Source organism: Staurois parvus, unplaced genomic scaffold (genome assembly GCF_062004578.1).
Source record: "Staurois parvus isolate SC_StPar_1 unplaced genomic scaffold, SC_StPar_1.0 ptg000303l, whole genome shotgun sequence".
NCBI classification, from domain to species: Eukaryota; Metazoa; Chordata; class Amphibia; order Anura; family Ranidae; genus Staurois; species Staurois parvus.
The window spans coordinates 8150233-8159134 of record NW_028318099.1 but is presented as its reverse complement, the minus strand read 5'-3'; positions in this window follow the sequence as shown (position 1 = coordinate 8159134).

Here is an 8902-nt window from a genome sequence, read left to right as displayed (position 1 = left end):
AATTGTCCACCATGTTGTGCTGCAGTAACACAGATTACGTCCTGCATCGATGTGCATTGCAATAAGGCGGCCCACTCATTTGAATGGGCCACCAATGCACCATAAGGGACAAAAAGAAGGTACAGTACCAGTATGACTGAATCTATCTTTACATCAGCCTTCTTTAATTCCTTGTAATCAGTGTGCTCAGTATAAGGCTCCATGCACACTGGGCTTAGAAAAACCCCGTTCTTTTAGCAGAAAAAAGCACTAATATAGAGCCTTTTTGTACACAGTTTGGGCGAGTTTAGAAGAGTTTAGCGTTTTTCTGCCAGAAAGCTCCAATCAAAAACACAAACCAGAATGTTTTTTTTCCTGCCTTTAAATGCTAAGCTTAAAATATGCCTTTAAATGTCCAAATGTGCATGGACACATTGGCTACATTGAGCTGCTTCTACAGGCAAACACAAAACTACATTAGATTTTATATAGCCCTATCCCATCGCAGGCTATATGTGGGTTTTTCAGCGTAGCCTTGCAGGAAGGTTAAGGATACGGCTGTGTTTTCTGGCAGGAGTTCCTGGTTGGACAGAATTGGAAACCCTTTAACAGGTATAACAGTTCACATATACATGTTTCATGTTGTATTTAGTGGTTTGCCTGAAACTTAGCTTTAAAGAAAGACCAGTGATGGTTCAGCTTCTTTCAAACAAAGGGAGCCTTGATATGGACTGAATGGGCAATTAAACTCAGTGCCCTACATAAGCCATTACATGTACAATAGAACAACAGGTCCAAAAGTATTTTTTTTAAATATTAATAGAAATCAGCTTACAAAACAGCCATCTGTAGCACACTCCTAGTTTAGCTAGGGGGAGATAGACTCTAATGGTTAGTTAGGAGATGATTAGCAGGTCAGGTGAGAGACAGAGTGGTCAAATTCTGGACAGGGCTGAGAGACTCTGCAGGCCAGCCCCTCTGGAATTTACCCCTGCTCTGAGTTTTTCGGAGGAGAGCCTTGGAGGCAGTGGGTGAATCTGAGTAGTTGGTTGCACTCTTGAGGGACCTCAGCCAATCCCCAACAGGAGGCTTGGCAATAGGCTGAGACTCTGTTAAAAATGTAAGAGCCTGCTCAGTAAAAGTTGTGTGGTGGTGGGAGAAGAGTGTGGTGCAGGAAGATGTGAGGCAGGAGGAGGAAGGCTGCTAGGAGGCCTAGTGGGATGAGGTCTGCCTGAAAGGATGGAGCAGGAAAGGAGGAAAACTTGGGACTCACTGGCCCTCTGAGAGAAGACTACCTGTATGGCAGAGAAGGAGCAGCCCATCTGATAGGCCTGATAGCAGCAGCCATCCCACAAGCGGTACAGGAGAGGATCTGAGTGAGTACATTTAAACCCCCTGGGCGCATAGGGGAAGGAGCACTCTGGTGGGAAACCAGAATAACCATCTGCAAGTGACTGTGCACCTAATTTAAAGGAACAGGAGCTTAGGAAGAAAGTCTCCAGATTGTTGGATGAAGAAGAGTTCATCTAGGGTCTGGGGTAGTACAACTGCAGCTGCTGGCTAGCACTCCAACAGAAACTGTGACAGAGAAGATAAGCTTGTGAATAGATCAGGAAGTTGTCCTCAGATTTCAGTTCCTGTATGCATCCTATACCCCCTTACCCAATCCAACTTCTAATCTCCTCAATAAAATAACAAAACCAATGTTCAAGGCCTGATTTTAGTCTACGGATAAAAGCTTGTGCGGAAAATGCTAAATGACTGGCTGTGTAGGACTATAGGGGAACCAAATTCATCAGCAATCTTCTTTATGATGGTCATGGAATGTTTGACAAACCAGAACCATGGTAAAAGGACATTTTGCTATTGCCAGAGCCAAGAATAAATAAGACATAGTTATTGGAGGATACCAATGTGATTTGATGTATGGTTTGCATGTATCACAGAACTCTTACTCACATTTGAAAAAAATTCAGCATAGAAAACACAAAAAAATGTAGACAAAAAAACTTTTAAATACAGATTTGTGAATGTGCTCTTAACAAAGCAAACTCTAAGCATACTTTGACATTTAACAAAGTAAATGGTTTGATTCTAGGAACCTTCTACTCCAACAATAAAGTTATGGAGAAAAAATAAAAACAAGGAAAAGTGACACAACTAAAGTGATGACTTTAAACTTAATGTACACAATTTCATATTCCTCGAAATGTTCTATTGTCCCAACCATAACCCCAAAAAAGGGAAGTTAAACTGTATTTACGCAACTGAATGGGAACAAGTTCTTAAAAATAGAACTGTATTGTGAAAAACACCTTTTTACTGAAAGTCACTGGTGACATAGCTAAAAACCCCTAATGGAAAATTAACAATATTACATTTCTCCACCACGACTCATGCCTAAAATTTAGGAATCACAAATCTGGCCTATAGTGATGTCCAAATAACTTGTGGACTCCAAAACAAAAAGGTTAGCAATATGTACAGATGCAGTGACACCACCTAAGGCTTGTTCACACCAGTCGCTGGGGGAGGGGGGGGCAGTAAAAGCAGGTGGTTGTGCTGCAACTTTCCTCCCCCCCGAGCCATCCACCTAAACTATCAGAGGATCAACCACAGAAGAAAGGGCACATCTGCCAACACTCAGTATTGCCACGCTAATTTGCGCAGAAATGCTCACAGACATGGTGTGCGAGTGCTCAGGCACGTGCCAGTTCAAATGCGCGTGCGCACGCAATCGTGCACGCAGATGCGCCATGGTGCATGTGAAGCATGACAGTTTCTGCTGCCCAGTGGCCTATTTAAAGTCAGCACTCTGGTGTACAAGTTGTTGGATGTTTGTCAGCCCCCTGTTCCCTTGTGCTTCTGTGTTGCTTTATTTATGGATTCCCATTGCTGACTTGGCTTGCCCCTGGATTTGTCTTGGCTCTTCTCCTGGCTCTGACCCTGGCTTGTTATATGGACTTTGCTTACTGTCTGGTTCCTGTGTATGACCTTGGCTAGATCTGTGACCACTTTTACTTCTACTCCTGACCAGTGGCGGACTTGGCTTGCCCCGGGATTTGTCTTGGCTCTTCTCCTGGCTCTGACCCTGGCTTGTTATACGGACTTTGCTTACTGTCTGGTTCCTGTGTATGACCTCGGCTAGATCTGTGACCACTCTTACTTCTACTCCTGACCAGGGGCGGACTGACCTATCATGGGACCCCCGGGCAATAGAAGATCATGGGGCCCCTGTGTCCTTGCCCACCCTCAAAGCACATCTAAAAAAGCCTATAAAAAGTACCAGGGGCATTTCATGGGGCACCCTACTGACCCCGGGCCCTCGGGCAGTGCCCGAGTGCTCGAATGGTCAGTCCGCCCCTGCTCCTGACTGATCTTCTGTGCATGATTCCTGGCCCTGGTTCCTGGCTTCTCCTGTTCTGCTCTCCTGTCACGATCCACCTAAGCATCTGGAATTTCACCTATTCTGCTTGTACCACAGCACAAGCAAGACTTCACGTATCCGTCTGGAGTGTATTCTTCCCTGCTGACACCGCTGCAAGGTCAAGTCCATTCCAAGTGCCTCATCCCCTCTGCTCATCAGGCTACTCCATAAAGGGAAACCCATGCTTCTTTGGGTGCAGCACTCCTTGTTTCCACTCTCAATGGTGCTCTGCACTCAGCCGCAAGGGGAGCCCTCTCGTCACTTCGGCCTCCAACCAGGTACGTGACAGTAACATCCAGCCACTATGTCCAAGGCCGAAAGAGGTGCTTCCCCATTAGATGCTTTGTGCCAGCAAGTTGCTGTCTTCACCCAGGCGGTGAAAACTTTACAAGAAGGATACTTCCAGCTAGAAGGTCGCCTACATAACCTCGCGGTGTCTACCACCCCCACTGACCAGAACCCACTTGCCTCAGTCTCTGCTCCAGCTACTCTAGCACAAGAATGCTCAACAGCTGCTCCCACTGTGATGGTACATCCTCCAGTACCTAGGGTACCCATTCTACCCATTCCTGAGCACTTCTCTGGTGACCGAAGGAAGTTCAGGGCTTACAAGAATGCCTGTCAACTGTACCTAGCACTCCAGCCAAGAACTTTCTCTATAGAAACTGTGAAGGTGGGGTTCATCATCTCCTTCCTCTCTGATGAACCTCAACCCTGAGCCCATCACTTGCTGGAGCAACAGAGCCCTGTCCTCAACTCTGTTTGTATATTCTTTGAAGCAATGGCGCAACTTTATGATGACCCGCAATGCATGGCTACTGCTGAAGCTGCTCTGCATTCCCTTCAACATTCAACAACGACGGCATCCCATGGAGGACTATACTATGGACTTCCGTAAATGGTCCGCAGATACGGGATGGAATGAGGCCGCTCTCAAGTACCAATACTGACTTGGGTTGTCTGAAGCCCTCAAAAGATGAACTGTCCAGAGCTGATGCTCCTGCTACATTAGAAGGCTTTATTCAGCTGACTACTCAGTTTGACAGACTCCTGCGGGAGCGACAGCTGGAAAAGACATATCCTTACAGACCCACTTGGCTGCTGCCCAGAGTACCAGCCACACCTCCACCTCTGCCTATCACCTCCACAGCTCCTGCCTGAGATGGGGTACCTATGCAGATTGGTCTGGTGCATTCTGCTTTGACTCCTGACAAAAAGATGTGGTGTTGGCAAGGTAATCTGTGCCTTTAATATATCAAATTTGTGAAAATATATAACCACAATAATAGCGCTCACCAAAAAACAACTGAAATTAATTAATAAAAATAATAGTAATAATAATACTAATCCAACCACCAAATGAAATAATGTGTGGAAAAACAAAATAATGGATCTTAAATAAAGTCCATATAGAACATATATGATCTTCAATCAATGAAGGTATGGAATCCTATAAACTTCCTGGTTAGATTACTATTATTACTATTATTATTACTATTATTTTTATTAAGTAATTTTGGTTGTTTTTTGTTGAGCGCTATTATTGTGGTTATATATTTATTTTCACAAATTTGATATATTTTGGGCTATTGATGTATAATAGCAGCTTCCACTCAAACATTTATTTCCCAGGGCTACATTCATAAGGCATGATGATGTAGACTTTTTATTATATTGATTTGCTATTGATATAATTCACCAGGGTTTATATTGATTATTTAATCTGTGCCTTTATTGCGGTGGAACCGGATACTTCCTGCACAACTCCCACGTGAGACCTAGTAAGTCCAGGCCAGTTAGCCCCACTTACTTCCAAGTGTCTGGATTATTCCGAGCTCACATTGTTCTTCCCATCTTGTTACAGGTGGCGGAAGAGGAAATCCGGCTCTTGGCAATCATTGACTCAGGTCCTTGGCAAAAAAATTCCAGATTCCCCTCAAAACCAAGAAGCAGAGACTTGAAGTTCACTTGTATGATGGCACCATCCCCAGCTCCGGGCCTGTCATACAACAGACTTTACCCATCCTAATCTTAACAGACTCTAGTCACCAAGAATTCATTTGCTTTGATGTTCTGTGCTCACCTATCATCCTGTGATTCTCAGAATTCTGTGGTTGTGGGCACACAACCCTATGATTGATTGGCCCAGGGGAGAAGATTCATTCAAGTCAGCATACTGCCTTCAGCACTGCTTTGCTCCTGAAACCGTGAACTCTGCAAGTTGTCTTACAGTCCAGCCAGTATCTAACACCAGCCAGATTGTCCCATCGGTCTACCATGACTTTCTGGACATTTTTGATTTTTAAAAAAGGCTGACACAGTACCACCTCATCAGCCTTATGACTACGCCATCAAATTGTTGCCCAGTGCAGAGATTCCCTTTGGGTGAATATTTCCTCTCTGAAAGACTGAGCTAGAAACACTGAGGCAATATATTGATAAAAATCTGGAAAAAGGGTTTATTCATCCTTCATCTTCACCAGCTGGGGCCGGAATCTTTATTGTGGAGAAGAAGGACCACACATTGAGGCCTTGTATGGATTATTGAAAACTCAACAAAATCACCATCAAATATCGCTATCCTCTCCCTCTCGTTCCTGAGCTGTTCCAGAGGTTCTGTACAGCTAGGATGTTCACCAAGCTAGACCTAAGAGGTGCCTACAACCTTGTTTGCATCTATGAGGGAGATGAATGGAAGATGGCTTTCCAAACCCATTTTGGGCACAATGAATACCTCTTTATGCCATTTGGACTATGCAATGCCCCAGCCACTTTTCAGCACTTCGCAATTGATATCTTCAGAGAATTTCCGAACAATTTCCTGATCATCCACTTAGATGTTATCCTCATCTTTGCCACCCTGGAACTGCACAGAATCCATGTCAAGAAGGTACTGTTCACATTAAAGAAACACAGACTTTATACAAAAGCAAAGAAGTGCGAATTTGAAAAAGTATCCATACAATTTTTGGGCTTGATTATATCCACTGATGGAATAGCCATGGATCCAAAAAAGGTATGCTCTATTCTCAAATGGCAAACTCCCTCAGACAAGAAGGGTATCCAGAAGTCTATGGGGTTTGCCAATTTTTATAGAAGATCTATTAAGGACTTCTCCAGCATTATTGCCCCAATTACACAGCTGACCTGCCTACATGCTGGTTTCAGTGGTCCCAGGAAGCCCAAGCAGCCTTTGACAAATTAAAAGCTCTGTTCACATCAGCTCCAGTACTGCAACATCCAAACCAAGCTCTGCCTTATGTCCTGGAGGTTGATGCTTCAGAAGTTGCCACAGGAGCAGTCTTGTCTCAATGCCAAGTGCCCAAAGCATTACTTCATCCTGTAGCCTTCTTTTCTCAGAAGATGAGCCAGCCAGAAAAGAATTACGATGTGAGTGATCAGGAACTTTGGCCATAAAGGTGGCACTAGAAGAATGGAGGTACTTGTTGGAAGGTGCAGTGCATCCGATCATGATATTCAAGGACCACAAGAACCTAGAATACCTCAGATCTGCTAAGCGGTTAAGGCCACATCAAGCCTAGTGGGCCTGATTCTTTTCTAGGTTCAACTTTCACATTACATACCATCTGGGGTCCAAGAATGGGAAGGCAGATGCCCTTTTACACATGTTTCAGGAGACTCCTGAGGCTGCCGCCCCCAGCTCTATGCTGTCCTCTCAGAATTTTTTACTAACTCAGCCTGATCCAGACATCAATCGAACAAGCCTCTGCACAGTGCCACAAATCTGAGACCTTGTCTTGGTATGCAGACAAGATCTTTGTTCCCCAGGAGGTCAGACTTCAGGTTCTTAAGACCTGTCATGATCATCAGCTTGCCAGACATTTCGGGGTCTACAAAACAGTGGAACATGTTCAGCAGTCATTCTGGAACAAAATTGCAAGGACTATGTAAGTTCCTGTACTACCTGCCTCCACAGCAAGGGTAGTTGCAACCAAACATAGGGATTGCTAAGACCATTGCCAGTCCCAGATCACCCATGGAAGATGATATCCATGCACTTTATAGTGGATCTTCCCCCTTATGAAGGATTTACTACTATACTAGTGGTCGTGGATCACCTATCAACGATGGCTCATTTCTTACTTTTGGTGGGCACCCCCTCAGCTATGGACACAGCACATGTTTTCATCAAGTAGATAGTACAATTGCATGGTGTACCAAGCAGCATTGTGTCAGACACAGGGGAGCAATTCACCTCCAGATTCTGGAAGGCTCTTTGCAGGGCTTTGGAATTTGAGGTCTGCCTGTCCTCTGCTTACCACCCGCAGAGTAATGGCCAGACACAAAGAACAAACCAGACCCTGGAATATTACCTGCAATGTTTTTCTATATTTTCTCAAGATAACTGACTCACCTTGCTTCCATGTGCCAAATATGCTAATAACAAGTCCATCCATACGGCCACCAAGCAATATCCATTCTGGGCGAATTACGGCTTCCATCCCTCCTTCCTGCCAAATACCACCATGGAGGCAGCAGTACCTGCCGTACAGAACAGACTAATGTTTATTCAAGAAAATTACAGGTTCTCCAGGAAACTATGCGGAAAGCACAAGAGGATTACAAAAAATTCTATGACAGGAAAAGAAGAAGGAACCAAATCTGAAAGTTGGAGAGAAGATATGCATTTCTACAGTGAACCTTAAACTGTCTTGTCCTCGAAAGTTATTGGTCTGTTTGAGATCAAGAAGGAAATTTACCCCGTGGCATTCAAACTGATTCTGCTAAGTTTCTATAAGACTCATCTGGTTTTCCATGTGTCTCTGTTTAAGTCAGTCTCTTCAGGTTGCTTTTCAGGAAGAGAAGCTCCACCCCCACTTCCAGTCACAGTGGGGGGAAGAAATGAAATTTGAGGTTGAAACCTAGAGTTGTCAAAAAAGGGGAAGGCAGATCCAGTACCTCATAAAATGGAAAGGATACCCACCTGAGGAAAGTTCCTGGGAACCAGCAAATAATGTGCATGCACCTAGACTTCTACAAGAGTTTTGTTAACAAATACCCAGAGAAACAAGCACATTTGGGTATCCGGAGGCTGACCCTGGGGGGGGGGGGGGGCACTGTCAGAGAATCAGCTACAGATGAAAGGGCAAATCTGCCAACATTTAGCATGGCCATGCTAACTTGGGGAGAAATGTGCAAAGACATTGTGTGCTGGTACATTGTGTGCTGGTACATGTGCCCATGCGAATGCACGTGTGCTTCAATCGCACACGCAGAAGTGCCATGGCACGTGCAGCGTGACAGTTTCTGGTGCCCAGTGACCTATTTAAAGTTAGCACTCTGGTGTACAAGTTGCTGGATGTTCGTCAGCCTCCTCTTCCCTTGTGCTTCTGTGTTGCTTTACTTCTGGATTCATGTTGCGGACTCGGCTTGCCCCTGGATTTGTCTTGGCTGTTATCCTGGTTCTGACCCCAGTTTGTTATATCGACTCTGTTACTGCCTGCCTCCTTGTTTGACCCCGGCCTGTTATACGGA